The sequence below is a fragment of the Mytilus edulis genome, chromosome 2 (genome assembly GCF_963676685.1).
Source record: "Mytilus edulis chromosome 2, xbMytEdul2.2, whole genome shotgun sequence".
NCBI lineage: Eukaryota > Metazoa > Mollusca > Bivalvia > Mytilida > Mytilidae > Mytilus > Mytilus edulis.
Window position 1 is genome coordinate 37981119 of NC_092345.1, and position 16260 is coordinate 37997378.

General features: G+C 32.8%; 1 protein-coding gene across 3 annotated transcripts in view; it reads left to right on the forward strand.

Moving 5' to 3' along the window:
- The first annotated feature begins 7974 nt into the window (after window positions 1–7974).
- LOC139512134 (uncharacterized) overlaps window positions 7975–16260 on the forward strand; it is a 41774-nt gene continuing 33488 nt past the window's right edge. For all 3 annotated transcript variants that reach the window (XM_071299534.1, XM_071299536.1, XM_071299535.1), the window contains exon 1: window positions 7975–8050. The gene's annotated coding sequence lies outside the window, so the exon portion shown is untranslated. The remainder of the gene's footprint in view (window positions 8051–16260) is intronic.

Sequence of the window (16260 nt, forward strand, 5' to 3'; positions counted from 1 at the left end):
ACTGTATCATACCGGTGTTCGATAGTTTTAAATCGATTAAGCAAAACCAAATCCGTGTTACGAACTAAAACCTAGGGAAAAGCTTCAATTATAAGAGGAAAACAACAGAACCACAGAAACACGGAACTCCTACAAAAACAAACGCCACTATACATAGAAACAGACTACTTGATAACAAGTATCATATTACTGCCTCGATTAGGTACAAGACATGATAAGAAAACATTGGGATGGGTGTGTGTGTGTGTGGAGGGGTAGGGGCTGTTGTACCTGGTTTTAGGGTTAGCCAAACACTCAGAACAGAGAAAGACATAAGTTAGAAATTAAATAAACATTTATTAACATTTCAACGATTGATCATCGTGTTAAAAAGTTGATTGCTTTGATATGTTTATGCTATACCATAAAGATAATTATGAATAACTAATCAGGTAAATTCCAGATTGATCTTCCTAACAAATTTACAATTAAGTATCGGAAAACAAATTAAAACCAGTTTTGTATGATGAGCCTTTAGCCGGAAGTGAGCTTGATAACAGAGACAAAACCTCTAAACTATTTCATGCACATTTTGTTTTTTAACCTTTTTTAATTTTTTTGTGCGGGACAGTTGGTGCAGATAAATTATTCGATATTGTCTTATGTCGAAAAGAAATGGTGTTATGTTTTTATTGACTGCACCACTCCTAAAGATTTTGAAGACATATGAAAGTCAAATGAGTCTAAACGCTGTCAAAGAAATAAGATCGTACATCAAAAGACTTATTCAATAAACGTGTAAAAGCATTGTTCAGGTATAGAGCAACCAAAAGGGAATATAGAGAACTTGATTTACAATATACACGGTACTCTTATCTTCTTCAGAAAGTATTATCAATCTCATTACTAGAATCTCAACACGGTTAAGGCAGTTCAAATTATGAGAGGTCGATCCTAGCATTATATTGTATAAACCTCCATACATTACATTATTCAAACCAGGCAAAATCGTAAAAAAAAACAATCTTCTGGCTGCTGCCAAATTTAATAGTACTGATTCTGAAGCTGACTTAAAAAACTCTTTATAGATACAAGGATTACAATCACATACGTCAAACGCGTTTTTGTCGATAAAAGACTTATTATTGATGCTCGAATCAAAAACGTTAACCAGGCAAAATATCATCGTTAATCTTTAGATGCATGTAAACTACCTAGCTGCGACACGTCTTCGATATCTGTTGAAAAAAGTGCGTTTAACTTCAAACATAAATACATATAATCTGCAACACTAAGCGAGCAAAATAAGATATGAATTTGAAATCAAACTGAATGTAATGAATGAAATTAAATATCCATTCGCATCTCTCATTAGACCTCTTCTGTCTTTTAAATAAATCATCATTTGTAAATGGTGCATTTCGCATTAAAAGTGGTTGACGATTGAAATCTTTTTATAAATTAGATTAACATATAATTTCCATTTTAAACGATATCCTTTTGAGAGCTTCTCATTTTAAGACAAGATGAAGAGTTTTGATTAGTCAGCTATATATGGAGATTCCATAATCAATTTTTAGACAGAAAGAGGATCAATACTATTTGTAATCAATAAGTTATTTTCGATCTCTTCGATTTTATATGATCATCGTACTTTTAGTGAATGCAATCTACAGGACGTAAATGTTTCCAGGTAATTGTTGCATTTTTTTAGTTGTTATTGTATTTCAAACATCAACGTAAATTCATGATGCTGTATGATGGAGAATCGATATTCAGATTCCGCCATTTTTAATTATTTATGTAAACAGATATGCGTCTTCTATGTATTTTCTCGAATATACAACAGTTTCGTCGACAATTAACAGTTCAGTAGAAACAATAAGTAAATAATTTAGTTGAGGTTTAACTATTGTATGGAAGGAATAGCTGCAGTTTGTTTTAGCCAATTGCATTACTCCATGATGTAACCATGGTAACGTCTTCATTCAAGTGTATCATCCTTCTGTTTTAGGAGCACGACAAACACAGAGATTGGTTTGAGTCGTAACCGATATTTCTTCGGAATTTCATTTGTGTACTAGTTTTTGACTTGACAATGACGCCTAATGCATTAATTAATGGGTCAAGTTATGTTTCACGACTTAAATAAGCTTTTAATGATGAATTGAGATGTGATTTTAATCTAATGCAGTGTTTAGTATTTTGTTTTGGTAAACGAGGTGGCATTTTGAATGACATGGCCAATAAAGCAGATTTAAAGACGTGAGTTAATTAACAATTTTCGCCCAAGTACTATGATGATACAACTAGGTGGGAACGTTATTTGCACCCCAGAGCTACAGCCAGAGTCTTTCACATGTAGTGTTGTTGACTGGATGAATGACCTTTGTCAAGAATTTAATTTTGTTCAAGTGGGATTCTTTTGTGATTTTTTTGCAAGAACAAAGCCAAGATTTACAACACCAGAAGTTTATGCTGAACGAAGATGTTGTTGCATATCATCTTTCCGTGTGGCACATGCGACGCCATTCTAGGCCATGAGTTTATGTTACATAATGGTATGTGACAATTTTATTGTTATTGTTAATTAAGAACATTTGTAACTTATCTTTTATATGTTGTAAATAGTTAAAGTTATGTAATACTTTACGTCATACGTTATGTTTGACAATTTTACTTTGAAAAGTAAAAATTCACAATATCATATTATGTGTTTGTTATACTTTACTTATATTACTTAAATCCTTATAACCTAAGAGAGTTTAGGTTAACATTTGTTGTGGATTGAAGGAGGAGGACATAAAGACATTTAGCTTTTATCGATGTTTGAGTGGATGTATTGTCCACTTCAAAGTTTAAAAATGTGGTGTCCTATATCTTATATAATGAATGTATAAATCAAAATATGGGGGAAACGCAGAAAAACAATTAAGGATTTCATTCAAGTTTATTATGTCTCTCAGTAAAAGTATATGTGTAATGTTTAACATGACATTATAATCCCAGCAACCTTTCAATTAACGTCCGATTTAGTGAAAATTAATCATAAATGAAAGGAACGATTTTATCGGGAACAAAAAAAATAGCAGCATAAGCTTTACATTCTGTTGCCATCGGTCAGAGTTGAAAACAATTATATCACGACTACGTTGTTGTTAAAATATATTTGCCTTCAGAGAAAAATATAACCTTTAACGGTTGACAATGCTGGACCTTAACCTTTCCTTAAGGGTATACGATAAAGTTACAGGGAAGGTAATGACGTTGCTAACGTAAATTGTTATTTTCGCGACGTCAAACTATGACTTATCGGGAAACGATTCAGTTTTCCACCTTTTTGTATCATTCAAACTTATTTGATTTGAAAACGAGTTCATGGACCCCTATGTTTTAAAATGCCATTTGGTTTGATTACGTAAGAAGAACATGTGTGCCAATTATCATGAAAACGTAAATAGTGCAATTTTATTAATTTTAATAAATATGGAGCAAAAAATTATGTTATTTTCTACATTCATGAACATTTGATAAATATGAGTTATTTCTGAATAAAAATGTTTTTATGATACTTATAAAATATAGAAATTACAAATTATTTATCAAAAAATAATTTGTGTTTATCTTTTAAAACAAAAAAGTTATGTCTTTCTTTCGAAAAGGAAAATACGGCCACAAATCCGAATTTTGAGCAACTATACAAAATTTCGACCTCATTTTACTCAAAAAGTACCACATGAAGGTATATTTTGTATTACATATTTGATTTAATCAGATAAAAATAGTCTATGTGGTATTTTTTTTTTTTTTATTAAAATGTAAATATTGGATCAAAACTGTATCGTATGCATACCCATATAGAGAAAACTATTAATTTTTTTTTTGAAAATTTCGACTCATGTGTACTTCCAACTTCTAAAACATTTTAATGCAATTCATGCAATTTCTGGTAATTAAAATCCTGACCAATTAAAGTCTAGTTTTAACAGGTTTTACTGTACAAGGCGAGTCCTCAGATACATGGCATCGTATGAAATATACAACTAGTCATTGGTTAACTTATATATAGTTATGAAATAACAGACTATAGGCAAGTGACTTTAACCATAAAATTAAATTTTTAATGCACCTACCTAACACACGGCTAAATTATATATCATTTGAAAGCTACACATCTGTACTATCTGTTTTGCCCGGTCGTAAAAAAATCGTACGGTGCAATTTCCGTCAAATCAAGATCAAAGGCCAAGGACGAATAAGTGCTTATTTTCTAAGATTTCAGCCTGATTGCATAATATGACTTTTATATACTAAATTCACATATGCAAACAATTTAAACTTTTCGCAGAGAGATTAACAGTCATTATTCAAATGCATTTTTTAATATTTAAAGCGTGTTTTTCACAGAGAGCACATGTTTCCTGAAATTCGAGTAAAAGTTAACAAAATGTGTGAAAACCCAAATTTTTCTTTCTGCTAACTGTTAATCAATTAAAACTGAGTAAAACCCTGTAATGACTATCAAAGGAGTTTTTGACATCATAAAATTTCCTAAAATTATGCTTACTTCTAATCAAACAGCAAATCATAACAACTCATACAGTTGCCCAAAATACCGCCATCTGCGAAAAAACAGCTTTTAAGCATTTCTTCCTATCTAAACATTGTATGTGGTCAATATAAGATTTAATAAACAAATTCTTAAGAATCTGAAAAATTTAGAGTACAAAATATGTGCGCGAATTATCTTATTGCTTGAAATACAGGGGGTGAAACTAAGAGATTGCAATCTGCATTGTAACTACCAGACTGAAATAAACATATTTCGACTTTTCTAATTGTTTGATTTGTAGCTTCATTATAAATATTGATGTAGTGAAAAGACCTTTTATTTATTTAATGTGAATTGAAAATTTAGACCAAAATAAATAGAAAATAAATTGATGAAAATTGAAATTTCAAAGAATTTCAAAAACTAGTAAACACATTTTAAAACTTGACTCCTTGATTGCTTAAATTGCGTTGTTTATTGTTTACATGCATTAATTTATCAAATAAGAAGACTTTTGAAGAAAAAATATCCATTAATACGCAACGATTCTAGTTACAACTACACTTCCTGAATAGCTTGAATGACTAGTTCACTTTTCATACGAGGATGACTTCATGCAAGAGTTTCTGATGACGACTGACAAGAAGCTATCATTATCGTGAAACTTCACATCCCATTATATATATGATGTCATCTCACTGAATAGTGCAAAATTTGTGAAAATGTTGGACTCGTATTTTCAATTGGAATTGAAGATAAAAGACTCAAGAGATATAGTTTACTCTATCACGTATCTTGGAATTGATGATGAGGGTTGGTTGAGAACAAGTTTTACGACAAAAGAGATGAGCATAAAACAACCTATAAAAACACCCTTTCTACCTTACTACTATAAACTTTTCATTTCTATGTAACAACATTATAGCAACGCCTGCATATCTATACTACTAAAGGAGGAGACCGATTTCATTGAGCCTCAACTCCTATGAAATAAAGGCAATTATAGTATACCGCTATTACTAGTAACTGAAATAAATCCGGGTCACAAAGCAAAAACTAGGAAAACTATAAGAGGAACACAACAATATAACAGAAACACAGAACTGCTACAAAAACAAACGCCAACATACAAAGAAACAGATCATTCGATACCAACTGCCATATGCCTGACTTGGTACAAGACATTTGAAGAAAAATGGTGGTTTAAACATGAGTTCAAATGCAAAGTTGAAATCATCCCTTTGAAAATTTCATGGCGCCACTACAAGTTGGTTGACAATTATGAGATATCTGTTTCGCCAGATGACGACGTAACCAAATTGCCGTCATTTCTGCCGTGAATGTAATCAATCGAATAAGGCTTGCCACCGAGTTAGGAAATACATGAGCCACAAGACGGGTAAAAGAGAGCCGTGGTGTAGTGGTTAGTTCATCGGACTACTTACACAAAGGTTCCTGGTTCGATTCCCGTTCCGTGATGAAAATTTCAGGGACTGAATTTTCGGCTCTTTCTTGACACTATTTGTGAGTATGGTCTTGAGGAAACGATGAAAGTCCGTCGGAAGGGGACGATAAATGGCTGACCCGTGTTAAGAGAGAGCCATATCTCTTGCACGTTAAACACACCTTTGTAGATTTCGAAAAAGAGCAGGCTAATGCCGCTACAAGGCAGCACTCGCACCCGCAAAGTGGAAAGCGATTAATTTAAGTTGAAAAGCTTGTTTCCCAATCCACTATAAATAAATATGTCTAAACTAAGACGGGTGTCACATGTGGAACATGATCTGCCTACCCTTTGGGAGCCCCTGAGTTTACTCAAAAAAGTTTTGGGGGGTTTGTGTTACTCAATCTGTAGTTGTATATGTTATGTTTTGTATACTGTTGCTTGTCTTGTTCGTTTTTTGCCCGGCTTTGTCAGTTCGTTTTTTAATTATGAGTTTGATGTCCCTTTGATATATTTCGTCACTATTCAAGTAGTAAAAGGTTTAAAATTATAGATTAGTATAGCTAAATGTATCATGATAACGATTTAGTTCTATATGTATATCACCGTGAGCAAATTAAGTTATTTTCGCGGATATTTGTCTTATTGCGTTAACCTTCTTCACTTTACTTACGATTTTCATTACTGCAAGTTAATGTCTTTAAAGTAAAATAATACCAAAGGGACAATCAACATTTCAAACCATGAATCAAATAAAGTTAATTGAAACCATGAACAAAATAAAATTAAAGTCCAGGAGACGAACGACAGTCCAAAAAACACAGCATACCATGAAAAAGAACACTCCTAAAACAGCGAATGATCTTATGAGGTCAGGAAGTGTATTTAACTTTTTCATTTTGTTATTTCACAACTGCTTATAGTGTTTTACCTACACAATGACATGCATTTGTATTTTTAAAGCTTATGTAGAAAATACTCAAAGCATCTTTATTCAAATAATTAAAGCGATTAAACTTCTAAACACATTTAATATGACTTACTATAACACGATTTTAAACTAAATAAGAAGCAGCCGCATTTTATTTAGTTCGTTTACATCCCGCTTTAGACAACCAAGTGTTTCTAAACAAGGTTACTTATTTCAATGTTGCCTACGATTTAGTCGCAAAGTAATGTTTGCATTTAAACATGATTACAAAAAGTAAAAAAGTTTGACTTCGTAAAAAACATATTTTAAACTCAATTACCTCGCATATATTCTTTTCTTACTTTAAATACCCCTTCTTTTATTATGGAAAATCATTCTCCTCCCTGATATTCACAATTAGCGATGTGCTATTTTAACATAGATTAACAAAATGATCGCTATTTGCAGATGGCAGATTTTTGGGCAACTGCAAACACTTCAATACTCCCCTTCCGACAGACTTTGCATCTTAAAATTACCAAACAAATATTCCTTGACCTAAAACATATACATTTGTCTATTTTTTTAGCATACAAATATCGATTCCCCAAGATATATTTTGCTTTTTGAATACTTTTTCATTTTTTTAGGATTTGTAATAAATTTCAATTTTCGGGAATTTTGCGCATCGAATCTTTTATTTTTTGTTTGGTTTGGAAATAATGTATCATGTTTCATAAAGTTCATATGAACTTTTGGAAAATTTTATGGTACAAGAATAAGAAAATGGCGTTTTTTTTAGTAATCGCAAAAATTGGAATGTTTTGTCATGACCTTTGACCTTGATTTAACAAAAATTGCAACGTACGATTTTTTTACGACCGGGCAAAACAGAAAGTACAGATAAACAGCTTTCGAATGATATATAATACAGCCGTGTGTTAGGTGGGTGCATTAAAGTCGTTAACTAAGCGTCTTTTTGAAATAAGTCACTCGCCTACTAGTTTCGCACAAAGGAATTATTTTAGGATGTTAGGTTTTCCTCTTATATTTCCTGGGGAAATCCCGTTTATAAAAATAGAAACTTATTATTTATAGATTTAGGAAAGACTTGTGAAAATAAAGTCTTCCGTAAATTTGACTAAGAGAAAACATTGACCTGTGGGTAAGTTTTTAACAATTTTAGAATTTTCTATATGTAATATTTTCATTTTAAATTTGTATGATTACATCTCGAAGGGATACAGGTGTTGCTTTGTCATTATAGGTAGTCACATTTTTTTTTAGTAGTATATTTATAGTTTTGAAAAATGCATAGATTTGAGCTGTACACTGCGGCATACATTTCAACGCTAGTTACTGTTTGCTATGTATTGAATTTACATTAAATAATGTTATTTTGATTTTAAATTAATAAGTTTAATTAAGGAGATAGGGATACAAATACCTGAAAAAGACATATCGGAATTTCTCGCAGCATTGAAGACCGGTTAGTGACCTTCTGCTGTTGTCTGTTCTATGGTCGGGTTGTTTTCTCTTTGACACATTCCTCATTTCCGTTCTCAATTTTATACACAGGTCCTTTTATATTGGGGATATTCTTTAAACGATATTTTCCTCGGTCCAAGTATACATAAAGAAATCATGTGTGCAACGAGACGATTAATCTGTATTAATTGAGGGTAAATGAATCATTTATTATTGTTACGAGCTCGCCTTTCGTTACAATTTAGGTTCAGGTGAGGAAAAATTATTTTATTAGCTATTGGATTGTATCGACAGCTATAATAACAGTAAAAGCAACAAATAGTCTACTCTTGATATGGGTGAAATATATGACAATCAAAATTGGTCAGTTTTAACCATAATTCTTGGTATATTTTAACCTCAGTTATTGGTATACTTTAACCATAATTAGTGGGATACTTTAACCGTATTTAGTGGTGATCGAACTTTTGCCATAAATATTGTTAAATTTTAACAACATTTACTATTGGTACACTTTAACCACAAGTATGGGTTGTAACCAATGTCTACTTATTAATTATAAGTTAACTATAATTGCCATGGCTGCCTTCACAAAAGGTTCATAACTTGAACTGAACTTCCAAGTGTAATTTCAGATATCTTTTAAAGTAGAACTGACCATTCACGTATCACAATACACTCATACAAGGTAAATAAGCAACATAAAGTTAATCGTGTGTAACTAATGTAAACCTGTTTACTGTAGGTAAACAGGTAAACGAGAATAATAATTTACAAATATACACAATAGTAAAACAACATTATAAACATGATGCATAAAACATAAGATAACATGAATAATAAAATGAATTGATAGGACGTAACATTGCCCCCCTCTTAGTTGGCGTTTGTCCTGAAACAAGATGAATATGACCAGAATAAAAAAAATAGAAAAATGGATTTCACTGCATGTTTATGTATAAATGAACTTCCTAATTAACTTATTCAGTCCATAATATAAAACAAGCACAAACATGAATTATGAATCAATAAAATTATATACATTATAATAAGTCACACATTGGCCATCTTCTTCCAGGTCAGGATCTCAAAATCTTCCACATCTAGATGAAGGTCAATTATTGAAAGTATTTTTTTATATTGCGGTTTATTCATTTCACGACCAAACATCTCGACATTGCGACATTGTGGTTGCCTCACAGTTGGATAATCTTTATGCTATCAAAAGCAGACGAAAATGTTCACGGTTCTAGTCCTAACGGTTTTCACAACACAAGTGAGCCAACATGTCTTCAATTGTCTGATTCAATCTCTCAACCACACCATCACTTCCTGGGTGCAATATTTTGGTTCTAGTTTTATCTATCTCAAGAATGCACCACATCTCTCTAAAGACATGAGACTATTAATTAGTACCCTAGTCAAAATGTATTATTTTTGAAACAACAAACAAGACTACAAAATTCTTGACTAAAACATCAGCCACTGATATCATCTATTGACCTTTCAACGGAAAGTGTCCATTCGCTTGGTAAAATACTCGCCTTAGACAAGAAGATTTATGTTACTGATCTCGGTTGTTCGTTGAGGTCCATGTTCATTGAGAGGAGTACCAATTACATAAGTTTGCAGACGAGTCCTAGCTCCTCTATTTGTTCGTTTCTTTGAAGAGCATTTGTGACATATTCGAGAATAATGATTCACATCTTGATGCATTACACAGCATAATAAACTGTTGAGTTTACTAACTGTTTGCAACACCAAGATTAACAGATGTTGGGGATTTGATGAAATTATTTGAACACAAACTGTCTGAACAGTTAAGGAAGAACCAGTTGCCATTCAAAACTACCACAATCAGATAATTCCAATCTTCGGTAAAATACAAATGACCTTAAATGGAATACATCTAATCTTCCCCAATAAAATTTAAAATGAGAAGATCCTTTAGGAATATCTGACACCACTGGTCTATTTCCATCTTCTACTAATTAAATGATATTATTACAAGATCAATATTTCTTAGTAGTTCTTTCCGAGAGGTGTTGAGTATTATGCTTCGATTATGTAATAAACTCAGAAGGTGTTGATGGTCATCACGCACCTCTTCATTGTGCACAAGTTACGCATCAGTACTTTCTGAATCGGTGTTTATAACATTATCAGCTCTCTCTATACCAATGATTTCGGTCCGAATGTATTAATTACAGCTCTTTTTGTTCAATCTTTTTACAATACCTACAGTTTCTGTCAGAGCATGGTTGTCGAGGTAAGACACCAACGTGTAAATGGCTTCACCCTCTTCTATGTTCCATGTGAAACTTTTTCTCTGAAAGAATTTCCAACTACCTGGCTAGTTGACCTTCAAGACTAAAGGTTTATCAGATACATTTAATACTCTTAGAGAAATATGCTTGCGGTCAGTTTTCAAAAGTGTTCTTGCCAAAAGCATATGATTATTTTCAGTAAATCTTTCTGATGGTTCAATCATCATGGACTCCGATTTAGATAAAACATTAATAGGAATACCTGTTAGAACTACTTCTTTATAAGAATTAAATGTAGTTGTTTTTGTGATAACGATCCGTCAACAAACTTTTATCCATACATGAAACAAACAACGGTGTCTTAGTTTTATTATCCATTGTCAGATTATAGTCCTTTACAGAAATATCACATCAAAACCAAGTATCCCTTCATTTTTAACGTCAGCAAACCAAACTTCATGTTTAAATGGCTATTCAGACAAATGGAATTCAACTCTACATTTACCAAGAAATGGGACGGATTCCCCAGTTGCCGTGACCAAATTTGTCTGGCGTCGTCGTCCGAAGACAAATGTGGTTTCCGGACAATAACTTTAGTTTAAGCAATAGATCTCTATGAAATTTAATAAGTAGGTTCAATACCACGAAAGGAATGTTGGGATTGATTATAAGGATGATGGTTCCTATTGTGTAGAAGTAAGGGGCCCAAAAGGGACCCAAAACAAGCATTTTTATTCTTTCAGGATAATAACTTGTGTATTAATATTTCAATTGCTCTGATATTGTACTACAATGTTTAATACCACAAGTAGAGGTTTGAATTAATTTTGGGTGTTATGGTGTCAGCAGTTTAGGAATTAAGGACTAAAAAGGGTGCCAAAAACAAGCATTTAGTAGTTTCTGGACAATTACTTGTGTGTAGGTGTATGGATCTCTCTGACATTGAACCACAAGGTTCCGTATCACAAAAGGAAGGGTGTGATTGAGTTTGGGGGTAATTGCCCTATTCATGCAGGAATCACGGGCCAAGAAAGAGCAAAAAACAAGCATTGTTCCCAGAGATTAAACTTGTGTTTAAAAGAGGGACGAAAGATACCAAAGGGACAGTCAAACTCATAAATCTAAAACAAACTGACAACGCCATGGCTAAAAATAAAAAGACAAACAGAAAAACAATAGTACACACGACACAACATAGAAAACTAAAGAATAAACAACACGAACCCCACCAAAAACTAAAAACTGTTTAAGTGTAGGGATCTCTCTGAATTTGTACTACAAGCTTCCATACTACAAAGGAAATTATTTTTAATTTTTAATTTTTCAAATTTCAAATTTTTAAAAAGTTTCAAGAAGAAATCTTTAATGGCACATTATTGCGCAATAGATTTGTAAGATCTTGACATTTGTTTTGTGTCAGAAACCGATATTATGTCAAAAACTTGATCCCAATCAAAATTCAGACAGTATCATGCTTGAATATTGTGTCCAAATTTGTCCCAACTGTGCAGGGTTCATCTTCTGCGGTCGTATCAGGCTGCGCCCAGCGAAGCATTTTATTTTTGATTCTTTTGGTAGTTATTTTTCTTCCCCTGCTTTTTTTATTATTAAAATCTGAACTCTGAGAGAGGGAATCTTTTACGACTTTAATGGAAGAAATTTCGTCTTTAACTGTCTTCATAAAATTTGCAAAGAGAGGAAATAGTTCTGATTTAACATCAAGTTTGTCTGAATTTTCTTCAGTGGTAATGCAAACTGTCCTATGCCTAGCCCTATCTGCGGATTTGCATGTTTCTAAACTAATAGCAAGGGTTTCAGCATAAGTAATATTTTCTGGTTGCGTTTGTCGGAGACGTATTCTCACATCCGGGTCGTCAAGAGCATCTATAAAATAATCAACTGACAGTGTATCTAGTAGACCTGTATTTGAATATGCTTGTCTAGGTAGTTTCATTATAGAAATGGCAAGTTCTGAGATTGATTCATCTCTTTTTCGGAAACGACATTGGAGCTGTGACCTGTACATTTCCGACTTGTATTCACTTCCAAACTTTCTATTACCAGCCCAGTAGCAAAATACGAATTTTTTGTGTTATTAAAATTTGCTGTTACAAAATGATATAAATTATTATAAATTAAGGAATGTATCACCCTCATGTAAAGCTCTGATTCCTTTCACGGATTTGGCTGTACTTTTTGGACCTTTTGGATTATAGATCTTCAACTTTTATATAAGCTTTGGATTTCAAATATTTTGGCCACGAGCATCACTGAAGAGACATGTATTGTCGAAATGCGCATCGGGTGCAAGAAAATTGGTACCGTTAATTTTATTACTACCACTGGGTCGATGCCTCTGCTGGTGGACACTTAATAGAGGTTTCCAGATTTGCGACCGTACCAACCGTATTACGAAGTGGGAGCCGTCATTTAACTTTTGAAAATTATTGATGCATACACTTTATATCAACACATGTTTTAGGAATCATATGCAGAACTGTTTTGAGAATTTTTAGCTGTAATTTGGGACTAATTTCATGTGGTTTCTTCTTGTATTCGTAGGAAACAATAGTGTGTGCACTCGATTATGCTTTCAAGCAACCGTTGCAAGTAACCGTTGATACGAAAGGTTTATAGTTAAGAGTTATTTCCCCGTGAAACTACATAGATACAAAGAAGCTAAATTACAAAACAAATTTAAAACTTTATAAATTTTGTTTGTAATAACTTTATGTATCATTGTAAAATGTTAAAGTTTTGTATTCATTTTGGTTAGTTTTTAGAAAACATGATCAAATAAAATGAATTTGAACAAAATAAATTGACCTTAATAACAAAAGAAAAATGACAAAACTAATATAAAACCAAATCGTTGTTCAGTCCGTACGCGTGAGGTCTAAAACCTATGTCAATGAAAAAATAATATTCTGGTACAAGAAACCGAAGGTGTCATAACATTTAATTTCTAATTATTGTGCTGATTATATATATGTGATTATACTTAAAACATTGCTTTGTGATAATTTTGTGTAATATGTAATATATCTGTTGTATATATATGTTGAAGAATTGAATAAAGATAAAAAAAATGTCAATGGATATTGAATCAACATAATAAAAAAGTCCAGGAAGACATACTTTATAAAAATTAATACTCTGTTACAAAAAACCGAATGTGTCAAAACGTTTGATTTTCTAATTATTGTACTGATTATCTTTGTCATTATACTTTTAAATAACATTGCCTTTATATGATAATTTTGTGTTATATGTAATATATCTGTTGTATATATATATGTTGAAGAATTAAATAAAGATAAAAAAAATCAGACGTCCGGAAAGAAATTATAAAAAATACAAGGTCGTTTACATCTTCAATTTGAACAATTATGCATAAAGATATGGCTGATATCGTATTTACTTGACATCCTTCCTGTTTGGACAATTATCTTTACCGTCGGGCTTAAAGTTTTTCTTTATAAAAAAAACCCTCATAAAATCAATATGCTATATAAATTTTAGAAACAACACAACTGTTCATATATCTTTTTCGCAGTTAGCCGAGAGAGAAAACTCAGAAAAACTGAAGCTATCTATTTTAAGTAGTATCGTATTCATGATACGAGTACATATAAACCTGAACAAATTACATAGAAACCTTTACCAACCGATGAAAATAATCCTTAATTTTGAGTCCATAAATCAGTTTTCAATGGTGGAAAAGACATTATATAGCAACATAGTATTTTCCGTACAACATTACGAAGAGTTAGAAAGACATATTCATATTGCATTAGACTAAGTGTAAATATAGCGTCAAGTTATTGCCGTTATCAGTGAACAAAATGCGCTGTGTTGTATGAAGTTTTTTTTTGGCAATGCTGTACGACAAAAGGATTAATGGATGGATATTGGTTTAACATTACTCCTCGTAGATTATATTATACTACTCCCAGGCATGTGCAATACTACGGTGGCAGAATGCGGCCATGAAAGAAAAAAAAATTAGGTTGTTCCCTCAAGATACTATGTCGTTCCCTCAAGATGCTATGTCGTTCCCACAAGATAGTTATCTCGTTCCCTCAAGATTAATAATACTATGTCGTTCCCTCAAGATCCTATGTCGTTCCCTCAAGATAGTTATCTCGTTCCCTCAAGATAGTTATCTCGTTCCCTCAAGATACTATATCGTTCCCTCAAGATGTTATGTTGTTCCCTCAAGATAGTTATCTCGTTCCCTCAAGATGCTATGTCGTTCCCTCGAGATACTATGTCGTTCCCTCAAGATGTTATGTTGTTCCCTCAAGATAGTTATCTCGTTCCCTCAAGATACTATGTCGTTCCCTCAAGATAGTTATCTCGTTCCCTCAAGATTTTAAAATTGTATTATATATGATTCATTTCGCCCTTCGAAGCGGAACTGTAGACGTGGCCAGATCCCAAAAGTAGAATATTTGCATAATAATAATGATATAATAATTCTGTATTTAAAGAGAATAACTGAGAGGGGATAGGAGGGGTCCTGATCCAGAAATCCCGGGCTTAAAAACACGAAATCTCGAAATCCCGAATTTAAATAAAGTAAATCCCGACGTCCCGTAATCCGAAAAAAAGAATTCCCGGACCCGAAAGGGTCAATCCCGAAATCCCGAGCTTAAAAACACCCGATCCCGGAGTCCCAGTAAAGGTAAATAAATGCAGAATGTTGCCATGGATACACAGAAAAGGAATTATTTTTCACCCTTTTAACATTTGAAAATTATATCTAAGGAAGATACTGATTACATACATATGCACATGTACAACACAAACAGTTAGGTTAATGTATTAGAAATCCAGGAATAGGAGATGATAAAACATGCTGTGGCTCATTTTTAATTTTATTTTCTAAGAGGGTGGTAAAGGGTTTTTTCGTGCAACGTTTTCGGCCTTTTCAATTTACGTGTTTTCGTGATTTGGTGTTTTATTTCTCGTTTTCTCGTGTTTGGTTCGATGTGCGTGCTTCGTATTTCCCCTTATTTATTTTCCGTGTTTCGTGTCGGTGGTCTTAATTTCTCGTTCTTGCATTGTTCCGCATTTGATTAAAAAGTGAATTGGAAGTAACTCCACGTCTTTACTCCACCGTTTCGAAGTTGGAAATAAAGAATAAATCAATATAATTGTATTGCTATGTTGAGGGAACGAGATAACTATCTTGAGGGAACGACATAGTATCTTGAGGGAACGAGATAACTATCTTGTGGGAACGACATATCATCTTGAGGGAACGACATAGTATCTTGAGGGAACAACATAACATCTTGAGGGAACGACATAGTATCTTGAGGGAACGAGATAATTATCTTGAGGGAACGAGATAATTATCTTGAGGGAACGAGATAACTATCTTGAGGGAACGACATAGTATCTTGAGGGAACGAGATAACTATCTTGAGGGAACGAGATAACTATCTTGTGGGAACGACATAGCATCTTGAGGGAACGACATAGTATCTTGAGGGAACAACATAATTTTTTTTTCTTTCATGGCCGCATTCTGCCACCGTACAATACACAATTTTACTCGCGACAATATTTACAAATATTAATGTAATAACAATATCTAGTGACATAATGATAA